We start from the raw sequence: 18,459 nt of genomic DNA, 5'->3' as shown, positions 1-18,459 counted from the left end.
AACCCCTGGTCTCTTACTGGCACACTTCTGAGTGTCTCATACCGTAGAGGGAACAACTAGACAGAGAAGATATCCTCAACGATCTTCCAAAGCTCGACATGAAAGCGCATTCTATGCTGATTTATCCTACCTCTTCCTCTGCTCGGACTCTAAGTCGGTATGCTGGAATGGCCTACTAGGGCCCTCTAAGACCTCTAAGAATCCCTCGCACTCTTGGATAGCTAGGATGGTCCCACTGTCTCTTTCCACTACTTTCTCCAAACTAATTTAGAGAAAACTCGTTGTGGACTAACAACTATATGAGTCAAAATTTCTAGATGAATATCTTCCCTAAACTTCCTACAGCGATGATACTCAGACAAAACTAGATCTGACATATATCTGCTCATCCTGAGGAACTCTATCTCATACTCATATACCGATTTATCCCCTTGAGTTAACTGAGCAAACTGATCCCTCATTACATCCATATGAGCTTCTCTTATGTTTTTTAGTGAAACTCATCTAAAAATCGATCCTAGGTGGGTCGTTCAGGCTCTCACGACATTTCAATATTCTCCCACCAGTCTATGGTATCACCCTTTAGCAGGGAGATGACACACTCTAACATACCGTCGGGTACGAGGTACAACTTACAAAGGGTCCAAAGAGTCTCTCGTAACCACTGATAAGCTATTAAAGGGTCATCATCTTATGTGCCAAAGAAATCAATGGTCCGATATCTCCGGAGCCTCTCTACTGGGGATTCTTAAGGTGCTACGGCTAGAGGAATCGGCTTAGCTGGCTGGATAGGTGGGGTAACAGGTGTCTAGGGAATAACTCTCACTATAAGCCTCAGGGTGGCTGTCAAATTTCTAAAGAATGTCATATCTCCGTCTCTAGGCTCTCCATGCTCAGAGTCTAGGATGAATTCATCTTTAGGGAGGCTCTACTCTTATGCTACCATCGCGACTGTGATTTAGGTTGTTATTCATATATTTTTTTCCTGAAATTAAGATGAAATCAAGGAATTACTGTTACTATTTTAGATACAGAAGTACTCTTAACTCTTTAGAGACATATATACTCATATACTCTTTATTGACACTGACCTGTGGGTCTTAGGAACGTCTAAACTTGATGCTATGATACCACTAAATTTAACACTCAAAACCAATACGACATACAATCGACTGATTGAAATGCTACATGAAACCACCAGAATGATTGACTTATTGTTTTCATTTCTCATAACTTAAACCAACCATTTAAAGACCCATTTTATATAAGAAAATTATTCATAAACATTTATAAAAACTTTACATCGGGGAGCTCCCAAAATAAGCATATACATTCAAAATAATACAAACTAACTTTTAAATGAAATTATGACTCAACTTTACAATAGGGTCTATAAATATACACGCCCTTTAAAATTTGAGACATAATATGATATGCACCTGGTTTGGACCTCAGTCACTCGAAGCCTCATAAAAAACTCCACCTAATATGCTTAAAGAAATAAATTCCAAATGCTGATTTATCTAGCCCAATGCCACACTCACAACTAGAACATACTAAATGTAAATCAATAAAACGCTCAAGCTATTAAGTCTAAAAAATGCATTAGTGAGTATACTTGTATACTCACTCTCCACTCTATGGTAGATATCATGGTGCGGATGAAGGTTCTACATCTCAGAGCTCATTCACCCTCTAGTATACCGAGGATGATGCCTGGAACTCTACATCGAACAATACCCTCAACTAACCCACTCCTTGCGGATATTGGGCCTTGGCCCTAGTTAGTCAATTTTAAGCGTCTTGCGCACTACCTAAGGATATCCATATTGAATCTATAAGTCGTTGATGGTATCACCTACTAAAGTAACTCGGGTGTCTTGATCGTTTCCCGAGCATTCAAACAAGACTCGTTTTATACCACCCTAATTGATTTCGTTTCTAATGTAATTATACATTATTTTGGTTATCCCTTGAAGTTTTATTAAAGGTTTACCTAATCAGAAGTGTAACACCCCCAACCCATACCCGACCCGGATATGAGTCAGAGATACTACATTGACTTTAAAACACAACTCTTAATAAATAATAGTAAAATATTGGGACTTGTATTAAGAAAATACAATAATATACATACTGTAATATAATTTTACAAAAAATATTCAGAGCATACACAACTTAACTCTTTAATTACATGCCAACTGCTATTTACATAACAAAATAACCTACTGATAAGTTGCTTCTGATCTGATGGTTGCAGGAGTAATACTGTCAAGCTGCTTCACCTGTCTCGTCTAATTTCCCGGATCCTACGTGTGAAACACTCACACGCTAAGTCATCGACTTAGTGAGGCAATAATAATAAGGCAATGTAATGTAATCAAAATGTCAGGATCATATGATATGAGATGCAAACATGTACTTAATCAATATAGTATACTTCATCAATATCCATACCTGTAAGCGTATGCCTGTAACATTCATTATTCTGTATTAATAAGTTTATTGGCCCATGATAGCATATTGAGAACCTAAGGTATTTGAGTAATGTGAGGTTGTGCACTATGCTGTCACCACAGCTCGTATAAATGCACCGAAGTGCCCGTAGAATTGCACCGAAGTGCCCGTAGAATTGCACCGAAGTCCCCGTAGAATTATGTCCATAAGGACCACGTAGAATTCCTTAAGAATCATATACATATACTATGGATCAAGTATGTGTCTTTCAAGACTTCACACAGGTTCCAAAGGATATATGTGTCCTAAAGAACCGAGTATACCCTCTACCCTTGGCATGCCAACTATACCTATAGTTCTCATCTACATAACATGGGCTTATACATTTCCCGTAGTTCATATCGCGTAGCCATAGTATTTCATACCTTTAACACATAGGCATATCATTTACATACCTTTATCACATAGTGCATATAACGTTTTCTGCATATTCATGTCATGTAATACATATAATATGAATTCATGTCATGTAATACCTTTAATACAAATTCATGTCATGTATCATAATATGGAATGTAATCATATGTCAAAATATGGAATCTAGACTTATCACAAGTCTAGAACTGAATATACTACTATATTCATGCTATGCATATGCACTCACCTATACTTCTTTGCCTTTTCCTCGATCGATTCTACTTGTAGATTGTTCCCGAACTCGAGTAGGCTCGGTATCTACATAAACATAATTTTTAAGATGATCATCAGATGTCTATGTCTTGCAATTAAGCTTTAATAGCTTACTAATTTAAAGAATTTATAGTTTAGTCTTGCTTTTCTTTTCTTTCTTCTTCTTTTTCTCATGGGGGAATCGGTTCCCCCCCCTATGGGTATCGATTCCCCTCAAGCAATCTGGAATTTCATATACGATGAGGGGGTATCGGTTCCCCCCCCCTGGGGGTACCGATTCCCCTCTAGCATTCTGGAATTCATATTCGTTGAAGGGGTATCGGTTCCCCTTGAATGGGTACCGATTCCCCTAACCCAGAATTCCTAATTTGAGCTCGGAAATCATCCCATTTCAGCTCAAACATACATATTTCAATCCCTTTACTACTCTTAGCTCTCATACACTTACTTAAACTAATTATTATCCATTAAATACCTCTAAAACTTAGAAATCTTATTCTCCATATAGCATTTAAGAATCCAACCCAAATTCCAATATGTTCTAATTTGAATTCTAACACCTCCTACTTCTTAGTTAGCTTCTTGACAAGTCAAAAATCTGATTCAAACATCAAAAACTCATCCATATCAAAATTTCATCTAAAACTCATTTTCCAAATCATTCTCTAAAACACTTCTCTTGTTGTTTTAATGTCATATAAGTTTTCCTTTAGCTTATATAACATCTAAGCTTCCATATCCAATCTTAAAACATCAAAGAAACTACCAAGTTCAGATTCTTACCTTAATTGCAAGCCACACGTTGAAGAGAGGAAAATGAGGAAGAAGGAAGAAGAAATGGGAGAGTTCTGGAACCAATGTCACACGTGGGTTCTCATATACCTCATAATATTTTATTTTAATTAAAATTCCTTACAAATGACCATTTGGTCCCCACCTTAATTTCATATTTACTAACCTTATTATTTTTTTTTAAAACTATATAATTATTCTACTTTGATCACCAGATGTTGAAACTTTGCAAATTAATCACTTACCCGACATGGAGGATGTTACAAATCTCTCCCCCTTAAGAAAATTCGTCCTCGAATTTTCATTGCACGAACAAATGAGGGTATTGATGTCGCATATCCTCTTCACGCTCCCACGTTGCTTCTTCTACTCTGTGATTTCTCCACAACACTTTGACCAAAGGAATGGTCTTGTTCCTCAATTGCTTAACTTCATGGGCTAAAATTTGAATCGGTTCTTCCTCATAAGTCAAGTCAGGACGAACCTCAATCTCTTCTGGTGTCACGATATGAGAAGGGTCAGATCTATATCTTCGAAGCATTGAAACGTGAAAGACATCATGTATCTTTTCCATCTCAGGTGGTAAAATTAGCTGATATGCTACTGGTCCTACTCTCTTTACAATCTCATATGGTCCAATAAACCGAGGACTCAATTTTCCTTTCCGACCAAATCTCAACACCTTCTTCCATGGAGACACTTTTAAAAACACCTTATCTCCAACTTGAAATTCAATTTCTTTCCTTTTAAGATCCGAATAGGACTTTTGCCGATCAGAGGCCACTTTGAGGTTATGCTGAATTTCTCGAACTTTCTGTTCTACATCTTGAATTAAATCCGGACCAAGAACACTTCGGTCTTTAAGTTCATACCAATTTAATGGAGTACGACATTTTCTTCCATATAATGCTTCATATGGGGCCATCTTTATACTAGACTGATAACTATTGTTGTAAGCGAACTCTGCCAGCGGTAAATACTTTTCCCATGATCCTTTAAATTCCATTACGCATGCTCTCAACATATCTTCCAATATCTGAATAGTTCTCTCTGATTGCCCATCAGTCTGAGGATGAAAAGACGTACTAAAGTTTAAACGAGTCCCCAACGCTCCATGCAAAGATTTCCAGAATCTAGAAGTGAATCGGGGGTCCCGATCAGAGACTATAGAAACAGGTACTCCATGCAATCTAATAACTTCTCTAATATACAGCTCTGCATACTTTTCCATAGAGAAATCCGTTCTAACAGGGAGGAAATGCGCTGACTTAGTTAATCGATCAACAATTACCCAGATTGATTCTCTTTTGTTCGGAGTCAAGGGTAACCCCGAAACAAAATCCATCGTAACATTTTCCCACTTCCATTGAGGAATGAAAAGCGGTTGCAATAATCCTGATGGAACTTGATGCTCGGCTTTGACTTGTTGACATATCAAACACTTAGACACAAATTCTGTAATGCTTCGCTTCATCCCTGACCACCAAAATCGATCCTTCAAATCCATATACATCTTGGTTCCACCCGGGTGCATCGTTAACGGACTGCAATGAGCCTCTGTTAATATTTCTTTCTTCAAGTCTTCATTGTCGGGTATTGCAATTCTTCCTTTACAATATAGATTTCCATCTGACTTAATCTCAAAGTCTTTAATCTCTTTGTTCTTTACTTGCTCAATTCTTTTCAAACACATTTCATCTTTACCTTGCAATTCTCCTATTCGTTCCAACCATGCTGGTTTAAGGGTTAATTCTGCACAAAGACCCCCATCTCCCGTTAAAGATAATCTTGCATCCATAGCTCGTAAAGCTGCAAACGTCTTTCTACTCAGAGCATCTGCTACCACATTAGCCTTTCCGGGATGATAGTCAATTATCACATCGTAATCCTTTAAGAACTCTACCCATCTACGTTGCCTCAAATTCAATTCTTTTTGAGTCATCAGGTACTTCAGGCTCTTATGATCCGTATATAAGTAGCAACGTTCCCCATAAAGATAATGACGCCAAATCCTGAGAGCGAATACTACAGCAGCCATTTCTAGATCATGTGTGGGGTAATTCCTTTCATGTGGTTTCAACTGTCTCGATGCGTACGCTACCACTTTTCCTTCTTGCATTAGTACACACCCCAACCCGTTATGGGATGCGTCACTGTATACTACAAAATTCTTGCCAGATTCCGGTTGAACCAATATCGGAGTTTCCGTCAGAATTCTCTTTAAAGCTTCGAAGCTTTCTTTACATTCAGAAGTCCAAACAAATGGTACGTTCTTTCTCATTAGCTTTGTTAGAGGCAGCACAATCATAGAAAAATTCTTAACGAATCTTCGATAATAACCGGCAAGTCCAAGAAAACTCCGAACTTCAGACACATTCTTAGGAACTTCCCAATCCATTATAGCTTTAACTTTCTGAGGGTCTACTCTAATCCCAACTGCCGAGATCACATGCCCCAGGAAAATTACTTCCTTTAACCAGAACTCACATTTGGACAATTTGGCATACAACTTTTTATCTCTTAAAATTTGCAAGACGATCCTCAGATGTGTGCTATGCTCTTCATGGGATTTCGAGTACACCAGTATGTCATCAATAAAGACAACAACAAACTGGTCCAAGTAGGGCTGAAAAATCCTGTTCATAAGATCCATGAAAGCAGCAGGTGCATTCGTTACTCCGAATGGCATTACGATGAATTCATAATGACCATATCTCGTTCTGAAAGCTGTCTTCGGGGTATCTTTCTCCTGGATCTTCAATTGATGATAACCCGAACGTAGATCGATCTTCGAAAATACCGAAGCTCCTTTTAGTTGATCAAACAAGTCATCAATGCGCGGAAGGGGATACTTGTTCTTGATGGTCACCTTATTGAGCTGTCGATAGTCAATGCAAAGACGCATTGATCCATCCTTCTTTTTAACAAATAACACCGGAGCTCCCCAAGGCGATACACTTGGTCGGATAAATCCCTTCTCTAGCAACTCTTGTAATTGATTCTTTAACTCTTGCAATTCTTTCGGAGCCATCCGATAAGGTGCCATTGCAATCGGAGCTGTTCCCGGCATTATTTCTATTTGGAATTCTACCTCTCTATCCGGAGGTAATCCTGGCAATTCAGCAGGAAAAACATCAGGAAACTCTCGAACTATTGGAATTTCCTCTAACCTTTTCTCTTGAGCTCTTGAATCAATCACATTTGCCAGAAAACCCTGACATCCTTGTAGCAATAATTTCTTGGCAGACATCACTGATATTACATTCGCTAACGGATTAAACTTTTCACTTTTCACACTTATCTCTATTCCGTCTGGACTTTTCAGAGTTACCTTTTTCAATCTGCAACTAACATCTCCATAATACCGGAACAACCAATCCATTCCCAGAATCACTTCAAACTCGTCAAAGGGTAATTCCATCAGATTAGCAGGGAATTCAATTCCCTGAATCTTTATGGGACACCCCTTACAAACTTTATTCACCCTGGCACTTTGGCCTAACGGAGTCGTTACTATATTCTCATTACTCGTAGCTTCTAAGGGAATCCCCAACTCCTTTACTAACTTACTTGTAATATAAGAATAATTAGAACCCGGATCAATCAGTACCAATACTAATTTATCATACAACTGAAAAGTACCTGCTATAATATCAGGGTCATCACGGTCTTCACTTGTCTTTAGGTTGTATACTCGAGCAGTGGATCGAACTTCAGGTTGAGCAGAGAATTCAGACGGGTACCTTCCTCTGCCTCTTCCTCGTCCTCTTTGTGAGAAAGAACCAGCTCTTCCAGATGGTGCCGGCTCACCAACAATCAAGGGACAATCCCGGACAAAATGTCCGGCCTCTCCGCATCGAAAACAAGTCCCAGCTGCCATACGACAAGTTCCGTAATGGTTTTTCCCACACTGCTGACACTGTCTCCCTTGACCCGGAGTAGATCTCCCAACACCATATTCCACTGACTGCGTCTGTCTAGGTCTTGCCTGACTTGCTCCCCTAGCAGACGATGCAACTGATTCTGATCTAGCTTGTGATCGAAATCCCGAGTCTCTTCCCCTTTTTGTTGGTGTTGAACCAGAATAAGTAGTCGTCCTCTTTGATGTCTGAACTCTCGAGTCCCCAAATCTTTCATTCTGAGCCCTTTCAAGAGCTTTTGCACGATTGATCACCTCCTGGAACGAGGACAGGTTTAATACTATCAACATTTCTTTAAGTCTAGGGCGCAAGCCCTCCACGAACCACTCGCAAGCATCTTTTTCAGTAGGCACAAGCTCAGCTGCAAACCTGCTCAGCTTATTAAACTCACATTCGTACTCATACACAGAGCGGTTCATCTGCTTCAAATTCATAAATTCCTGCTTCATTTGTCGGATAAACTGATCTCCAATATACTTGCTTTTAAATTCATCTAAAAACAAAGACCAAGTCAACTGGTCGGTTGACATCCTCATGGTGACATTCGTCCACCATATCCTCGCCTGACCCCTCAATAAAGAAACAGCTCCATCTAATTTCTCCACTTCGGAACAGTGGAGACCATCTAACATGATTTTCAAATCATTCAACCACAGATCCGCTGACACCGGACCTTCCTCAGCTTCTCCCTTAAACTCGGGAGCTCCTAAACTTCTCAATTCTTTTGCTACATTAATTCTTGGAGTTAGTGGAGCAGGAGGTTGAAGACGCGTCAGAATAGCGTCTAACGTTCTGAAGAACGTATCTTGATCTTGCACAGGCACTCCTTGAGATGCCTGTTCTTCACCTTGCCTGGCCAGGGCAGGTGAATTACTGCTTTCAGCATGCCTATCTTCTCCCGCTTCACTTCGGGAGCTATTATGTCCGGACATCTAATAAGAATAACCACATTATCCTATTAGCAAAACAGCATACTCATACTATACCAGATCAGAAGTTCTCACTATTTGTTGGCATGTATTCCATTTAAAGACTCCATAGACTCTGGTTTATGCCTAGAATCGGCTAAACCATAGCTCTGATACCATTAAATGTAACACCCCCAACCCATACCCGACCCGAATATGAGTCAGAGATACTACATTGACTTTAAAACACAACTCTTAATAAATAATAGTAAAATATTGGGACTTGTATTAAGAAAATACAATAATATACATATTGTAATATAATTTTACAAAAAATATTCAGAGCATACACAACTTAACTCTTTAATTACATGCCAACTGCTATTTACATAACAAAATAACCTACTGATAAGTTGCTTCTGATCTGATGGTTGCAGGAGTAATACTGTCAAGCTGCTTCACCTGTCTCGTCTAATTTCCCGGATCCTACGTGTGAAACACTCACACGCTAAGTCATCGACTTAGTGAGGCAATAATAATAAGGCAATGTAATGTAATCAAAATGTCAGGATCATATGATATGAGATGCAAACATGTACTTAATCAATATAGTATACTTCATCAATATCCATACCTGTAAGCGTATGCCTGTAACATTCATTATTCTGTATTAATAAGTTTATTGGCCCATGATAGCATATTGAGAACCTAAGGTATTTGAGTAATGTGAGGTTGTGCACTATGCTGTCACCACAGCTCGTATAAATGCACCGAAGTGCCCGTAGAATTGCACCGAAGTGCCCGTAGAATTGCACCGAAGTCCCCGTAGAATTATGTCCATAAGGACCACGTAGAATTCCTTAAGAATCATATACATATACTATGGATCAAGTATGTGTCTTTCAAGACTTCACACAGGTTCCAAAGGATATATATGTGTCCTAAAGAACCGAGTATACCCTCTACCCTTGGCATGCCAACTATACCTATAGTTCTCATCTACATAACATGGGCTTATACATTTCCCGTAGTTCATATCGCGTAGCCATAGTATTTTCATACCTTTAACACATAGGCATATCATTTACATACCTTTATCACATAGTGCATATAACGTTTTCTGCATATTCATGTCATGTAATACATATAATATGAATTCATGTCATGTAATACCTTTAATACAAATTCATGTCATGTATCATAATATGGAATGTAATCATATGTCAAAATATGGAATCTAGACTTATCACAAGTCTAGAACTGAATATACTACTATATTCATGCTATGCATATGCACTCACCTATACTTCTTTGCCTTTTCCTCGATCGATTCTACTTGTAGATTGTTCCCGAACTCGAGTAGGCTCGGTATCTACATAAACATAATTTTTAAGATGATCATCAGATGTCTATGTCTTGCAATTAAGCTTTAATAGCTTACTAATTTAAAGAATTTATAGTTTAGTCTTGCTTTCTTTTCTTTCTTCTTCTTTTTCTCATGGGGGAATCGGTTCCCCCCCCTATGGGTATCGATTCCCCTCAAGCAATCTGGAATTTCATATACGATGAGGGGGTATCGGTTCCCCCCCTGGGGTACCGATTCCCCTCTAGCATTCTGGAATTCATATTCGTTGAAGGGGTATCGGTTCCCCTTGAATGGGTACCGATTCCCCTAACCCAGAATTCCTAATTTGAGCTCGGAAATCATCCCATTTCAGCTCAAACATACATATTTCAATCCCTTTACTACTCTTAGCTCTCATACACTTACTTAAACTAATTATTATCCATTAAATACCTCTAAAACTTAGAAATCTTATTCTCCATATAGCATTTAAGAATCCAACCCAAATTCCAATATGTTCTAATTTGAATTCTAACACCTCCTACTTCTTAGTTAGCTTCTTGACAAGTCAAAAATCTGATTCAAACATCAAAAACTCATCCATATCAAAATTTCATCTAAAACTCATTTTCCAAATCATTCTCTAAAACACTTCTCTTGTTGTTTTAATGTCATATAAGTTTTCCTTTAGCTTATATAACATCTAAGCTTCCATATCCAATCTTAAAACATCAAAGAAACTACCAAGTTCAGATTCTTACCTTAATTGCAAGCCACACGTTGAAGAGAAGAAAATGAGGAAGAAGGAAGAAGAAATGGGAGAGTTCTGGAACCAATGTCACACGTGGGTTCTCATATACCTCATAATATTTTATTTTAATTAAAATTCCTTACAAATGACCATTTGGTCCCCACCTTAATTTCATATTTACTAACCTTATTATTTTTTTTTAAAACTATATAATTATTCTACTTTGATCACCAGATGTTGAAACTTTGCAAATTAATCACTTACCCGACATGGAGGATGTTACAAGAAGCATATTATAAGTCCACGACCATTGATGTATCATTTTAGGCATATTTGGCCAATTTTAGGCAGGGGTTTTAAAGCCATCCTTAGGGGTTTTAAAGCCATCCTTAGGGGTTTCGAAACCTTAGTAATTATTTTTGGGGTCTGGACATGGGGTTTTAAAACCTCCCCTAGGAGTTTCGAAACCTCTAACAATTTGACATTATGGATAAATGGTTTTAAAACCTGCCAAATGGGGTTTCAAAACCTCTTCTATAATTTATCATTTTTACACGTTTAAACACTTCAAAACCTTAACAAAACCATCCCTACACTTCCAATTGACCATTATAAATTTATATATGAAAGAATGGATCATAAAGGGGCTTCATACAAGTTAAAAAACATCAAGAGCTAGAATTTACCATGGATGATCATGCGTGCTTTACAACTTAATTTTCTAACCTGAATACATTCTAAAGACTCACAAAAGGTATAAAAACGTTGTAAGTGTGTTACCTTAATGCTCTAATTGCTGGAATTTCTCCCAAAATTAATCGAGGGTTAATTTCTCTTTTCCCCTAGCTTTAAGCTTTCCCCCACTTCCTTTTCTAGAACTAAAGCAAGAAGATAAATTATTAACCTATCTAGAGCTTAGATTAGAGTTAAGAACACTCTTATTAACTTAAATTCACTGAAAAATTAGCTTGGATTTCTCAAATCCCTTAAGTTTCCCCTAAAACCCATTTCATAAAACCACCACCAAAACTTGAGATATAAGACTTAAAATGAAACTTGAGGAATAGAGATTAATACTCTTACCTTGGATGACTTAAACTGAACTTAGAAATTCAAAAACTTGCTCCTTTAAGCCTTAACCTTGAGAGGAGAAAAAGAAAGAAAGATGAAGAGAATGAAGAGTGTTTGGGAAGCAATGAGGGAAGGGTTCACGTAGGTCACTCAAATAGAAAAGGGTTTCTATTTTTTTAATTCAAGCCATAGGGAATTAACACTTTTGGTCCCTCAACCCTAAACCCTTAAATAAAATCATCACCAAAACATAGGTTATTGGGCCCAACTTAAGCCCAATCTCAACTCATTGGTTCAAACTATTCTTATTGGAATCTAAAGGGATCGACTTATGAATCTCGGGTTGACCCGAACTACTGACCTAATTTTTGGGGCATTATAAAAATTCTTTAAATTCTTACCGTTAACTGTTGGAAAAATTGATTGCTGCAAAACTAGGCGTTAGTACTGACTGGAAAATACTAAATAAAATAATAAATTAGAATAATAACCATGTCGTGGTAATCCTACCTTGAAGCGAATTCGTCCCGATGTGTGTAATTACTACAATGGACGAATGACCCCTCCCCCCGAGGTTAACACGGCTCTCCAAATTTCGTACACACGAAAGATATAGTGGACTTGGTGATATTACTCTTCTCTCAACTCAAACAACACTCAATAAAGGTATACAAAAACCAAAAAGTGTTTCCAAGCAAACGTTTGCTTGAGATATCTCAAAATGAATGAAATTGCCTACTATTTATAGGCTAAATAGTGAGGGCAAAAATCGTCATTTCTAAAGCACAATTTAATTCTAGTAAACATATAATAAAATGTCATTTAGAAATAAGTTACAAATTGGAGCATTAATCAACATTAACTTTATATAAAATTTAAACACGTATTATACAATAAACCTAATTAGTATCTAGAGGGTGTTCAAACAGTTAAAACGACCACCGACCGAACCAAATTACCATTAATCGAATTAACTAAATTTTTTTCTTTAATTGTTAATCGAACTAAACTTTTTTTTGAAAATATTAACCGAACCGAATAAAGTTCGATTATTTCAATCGGTTAACCGAATTAACCAATTTTTTTATAATTTTTCTAATTAAATTAATTTGAATATAATAGAGTTATTTTTTAAATTTGAGTTAAATTTAATTCGGTATTAATAATTTAATGATTCTCGTGTGATTAAAAAATAATTGGATATTAATTCTTAATGAGTTTGAGATTAAAATATGTATGTAATATATATATATATATAATTAATATAATAATTTTGATTAATTCGGTTAATTAATTGATTTCAATCCGAATTAGCTTTTAACCGAATATAGAAAAAACAATAATTATTTCCCGATCAAACTAATTCGATGATCGAATTAACTAAATTAATTCAATTCTATCGATTAATTCGGTTAAAATCAAAAATTAAACATTCCTATCAATTCTATCGATTAATTCGATTAAAATCAAAAATTAAACATTCCTATCAGTATCATTCATGATTTTAATTAAAAAAAATATTTTTATAACTATTTATAATACTACTCGAACTCAAATTATTTAAAAATAAATGTTGTTGTTTATCGTTGAAACAGCTCCTTTGAATTTAGTACGACAACCGACACTCCTTTATATAGTAAAGGTGATAGTACGAGTTCACGTGAAACATGTACCTAGTAAATAATAATAATTTATTACGGACAGCCTCATACACATGTATTACATAGGACAGGCTTGGGCCAAGAAATTACAACCGTTCATTTCAGTAACACCTGTCCCATGCACACCCAACAATTCAATATCTACATTTCAGTACTCGTTATTTAGTTTAGCTCGTGTCAGCTCGTATACTTCAAATTTATTTAAGATTGTTTGGTTCATAAAATGTAAGATTATTTTTAAGAATAAAATTATTTAAATGTAATATTATTATAGAATATTGTATTACCTTGTTTGAGTTGTTTAGCAGGAATGTAAGATTGTAATGTTTGGTTGGAGGAATATAAGATTACTTGGATGTATATTTTACTAAATTATTCTTATAATATATTTTTAAAGTTAAACTTTAATATTAATTTATAAATATTTGAATGAAAATTCATAAAAATATTTTAAAGTTAAACTTTAATATTAATTTATAAACTTTAATATAATTAGTATATTAAATTTATATTTTTAAATAATGTTCATAAGTATCATATTTATTTATATAAAATATAATATAATATAAAAAATAATATTATGGTAGCGGATAATGATATTTTTTCAATTATATAAGATCTGTTTTTTAATAAGTAATAAAAGATAAATATTATTTTAAATAATTACATTTTTACAATAATACTATTTTTTCATCCCATAAAATTATAAATAGTAAAATATTGAATATTAAAAATATTGAATATTTTAAATTCTCAAAATTATTAATATTTTAGTAAATCAAACTCTTTGTATATTATTATTATTTTTAAAATTTTAAGTAAAGTATAAAAAATAAGAATTTAGAAGGATCATTATAAAAAGAATTCATTAGTCTAAGGATATTCTTATCTAAAGTGGTGGTAATCTTGAATATATTGAATATTAAAAATATAAAATTATTTTAAATATCCATATTTATTAATATTTTACTAAATTAAACTGTGTATATTATTATTATATTTAAATTTTGAGTAAAGTAAAAAAATAAAAATTGAAAATGATCATTATAAAAAATTCATATTATTGTCCAGAGGGGTAGGGATTGTCTAATACATAAGAATTTGAAGTAATGCCATTCCTATCATTTTAATAAAAAAATACTACTATTGGGAAAAAATTATTTCATGGTAATAATTTTTTTTCGTGAACCAAACGTAATAATGTAATTTCAAATAAAACAGCCCAAACCACTTGCCTCTTTTAGGTAAAACATCCAAAAGAACATCTCATCTAGGGATAGAGATGAAAATTTAATCTGAAATAGATTGGTTTCGATTTCATGTGATTCAATAGGCCTAGATTTAAAAAAATTATATTTTTCAAATAGGGTCAGATTTTTAAGGGAATGAGGTTGAGTTGAGTCGAGTTCGGGTGGAGGGTGAAAAAACTCCGACTGACTCGATCCATGGATAATAATATATATTTTTTAAAATTATATTATTTTTTTAATTAAGTCCTTATTTTATATCGTGTTAGATCGAATATTCTAAAAAGTTGGGTCGAGTCGAATTCGAGTGAAAGATATATATTTTTTGGGTCTGATAAAACCGGATAAAGGATATATAATTTTCAGGTTGGATCGAATCGATTTCGAACGGAGGATACATGTTTTTAGGACCCAACCCGATCGGTTACTATCCCAAATCTCATCAAAGTTGAAACAACCCTTTTATCAAAATAAAAGTCGATTCATAATTCAGTTATTCAACGCAAGTAAACTCATATTTCATTTAACATAAGGACAAGATATTATAAAGATACATAGTCCCTTTCATTCGAACGAAAACATACAAACCACAACACAAAATACTGAATAACATTAAACAGAAAACATTACTAACAAGCACACAAGCAAAGCGTTTATTTAGCTGATTCGGGCCGGTTATTCATCAATAACCCATGGTCTTTTAGAGGCAAATTCCCACTTTAGGATATTTAAGACAAGTGCCATAGCAACATTCACTATCGAAAGAGCAGATATCGCCTGGATCTAAACAGTTTTCACCTGGTTTGTCGACCGAGAAAATACGACTGAAAGGATTCCTAATATTCGCGTTGGCGATGATAGAGAAGGGCATAACTCCGTTACGAGCAGCCGTAACGGTCGGAGACATCAGTGCTGGAAGTACCACAGCCATTGTAACCAAAAGTAAAACAAACTTGTTGCATTCCATTTCTTCTATCAATTTACTAATGAATTCTTGTAGTATGGATGAATCTATATTGTCACCCTATACCTTTATATAGTCAAGGTGATGGGATTAAATTGATTAAAATATATAATACGTGAGTTCACGTGAAACATGTGTATTTTAAATAAATATTTTTTGAACTATAATAACTGGATTTTATTAATAATGAAATGAATCAAAATTACAATGCATCATAATATAGAGAGAAATTTAGAGACAATAGTCAACAAAATAATCATATAAAAATAAAAATTAAAACTAAAGATACAAAGAAAATTAAAACATTCCATTAAAAATGACGACCAACATTAAAACCAAATAACCTTCATAAAAATTATGTCTCTGTCGAATGAGAAGCTTGACGAAGTGATAAAGGAGTGGAGAGCGAACCAAACAATCTGACAGGCTGCTTCACTAGACAATCTGATTACATCGACCAACACCCTTTTACTAAAAGTAGAGATCTGACTATACGTGACCACCGACTAACCAATCAGAAAATAAATGTCCTGATGGTTTTTGTGCGAGAACCAAAATGACCGCAAATACGAAAAACATACCAACAACCATGAGGATCGTGGCACAAGAACAGAGAAAACGCGTGCCACAAGAGTAGAGAAAAATCACGTCACAAGATAAAGAATCTTATTCAAATTAAAAAGACTCAAGCAAAAAAATAAAATAAAAGACATACTATAAAAAAATAACAGAACTAATAGTCACCGGTGGTCGACAACCAACAATAAGACTAATGCCGCCGTAGGTTAAATAAAAATCAAAGAAAAAACCGACACAAAAATATTGAAAAAAAACTCCATTTTAAATAAATATTAATATAATAACATTTCTAAATAAATCAACATTTATATTGTATAAATAAGTATAAAATATATTTAAATAATGGCATATGTAAAACATGAAATATTTATTCATATAAACTAATCTTATTTTCTTAATTCGAATATTTAAAAAGAAACAAAAAAAATTATTCGATATATTATATATACCAATTTCAGTCCAATATTCATATATACCAATTTCGAGAAACCAATTAATTCGTTAATAAAACATAATATACCAAAAAAAATCTCAAAAAAATAAAAGGGATCGATTTCCCGTTCGATGACTTAAAAAATATAAGGATCAATTAGAAATAAAGTAAAAACCATATATATATAATCATTTGATAATCGGAAAGATACTCAACAAATCAAATTCAATAAATCAATCGGTAAATTAAAACAGTTACGCCTAGGAAAATATGAAGATCTATTTGGGCAGACGAGTTGCTGGAAATTTTAAAGATGTACGTCATGAATCCACTTGGACAAATAAAAGTAAAAGGATGTGGTTAAGTAATTCACTATGTTAGATGTAACAATAATTTAAACATAAATTTATTAAATAATTTCAGTGATAAAAGAAAATATTATTTTTAATAAAATTTATAAACTCGAAGAATCACGTATATAGGGTGTGAATGCATTTTTAGTTAGTTACAAAATGATTAAACATATATTATTTTATAATAATGATATTATAAAAATAATAATGTAATCAGATTTATTTTACTAATAAGACAATTAAAAAAAAAGGAGGGATCTACTTTTTCCAACAAGACAAATAAAAAAGGGTAAGGTTAGGTAGTTCACTAACAAGTCCAAAATATAAAGGTGGTTTGGTAATTCACTTAACAAGCTAAATTATTATTGATGGTGACCTAAGATTTACATTGAGATTTCAATTTTATTACAATTTTCATCCACAAATTGATGATGAATCGAATAGAGTGATTCAAATACTAAATGACGTGTTGTTGACTTGTGTAATTGAGTCTGAAGGGTCATGAGAGAAATGTTTACTTTTAGCTGATGACTTTAGGAGTAAGATTTTGTCTCATACGAGTTTTGGAACTACAAACTCAAATAGTGCATATATGTTATGGAAAAATATGGCAAATTCAATCAGAGAGGTGGGCAAAAACACCCTTGGGTTGTCGACAGGGAAGATCAAGGAACATAAAGAATCGTGGTGGTGGAACGACGAAGTTCAAACTAAGGTGAAGACAAAACAAACTTGCTTCAAGGAGTTTATACAATGCAATGATGACGAAGAAAGATCGAGAGCTAAACAAATATACTAGGAGGCAAAGCGGGAAGCCAAGAAAACAGTGGCTAAAGCAAAGGATAAGGCATACGAGGAAATGTACAAGAGATTAGACACCAAGGAATGACAAAACGACATCTTCAAGCTTGCAAAATCCGGGGATAATAAGAAAAAGGATTTTGGTAGTATTAGGTATATTAAGGACAACAATGGTGTTCTTTTAGTGAAAGATCGTGATATTAAGAGGGTTTGGGGTAGTTACTTCTTTGACTTATTTAATGACGGTGCCTCTCCCTGTACATATAGTATTGTTGATGGGTCAGTTGACCTTCATACTACGACCAATGACTGCCCTACAAGTAGGATTGGGATTGAGGAAGTGAAAATGGCTCTTAGAAAGATGGGGAGAGACAAAGCTGTCGGTCCAGATCAAATTCCTATCACTGTGTGGTTGGCCCTAGGAGAAGAGGGAGTTAAGTGGTTGACCAATATCTTTAATATTATTTTAGAGACTGCCAAGATGCAG

Source organism: Hibiscus syriacus, unplaced genomic scaffold (genome assembly GCF_006381635.1).
Source record: "Hibiscus syriacus cultivar Baekdansim isolate YM2019G1 unplaced genomic scaffold, ASM638163v2 tig00117026_pilon, whole genome shotgun sequence".
Classification (NCBI taxonomy): domain Eukaryota; kingdom Viridiplantae; phylum Streptophyta; class Magnoliopsida; order Malvales; family Malvaceae; genus Hibiscus; species Hibiscus syriacus.
The sequence above is the reverse complement of the archived record's forward strand: the minus strand, read 5'-3'. Positions refer to the sequence as shown.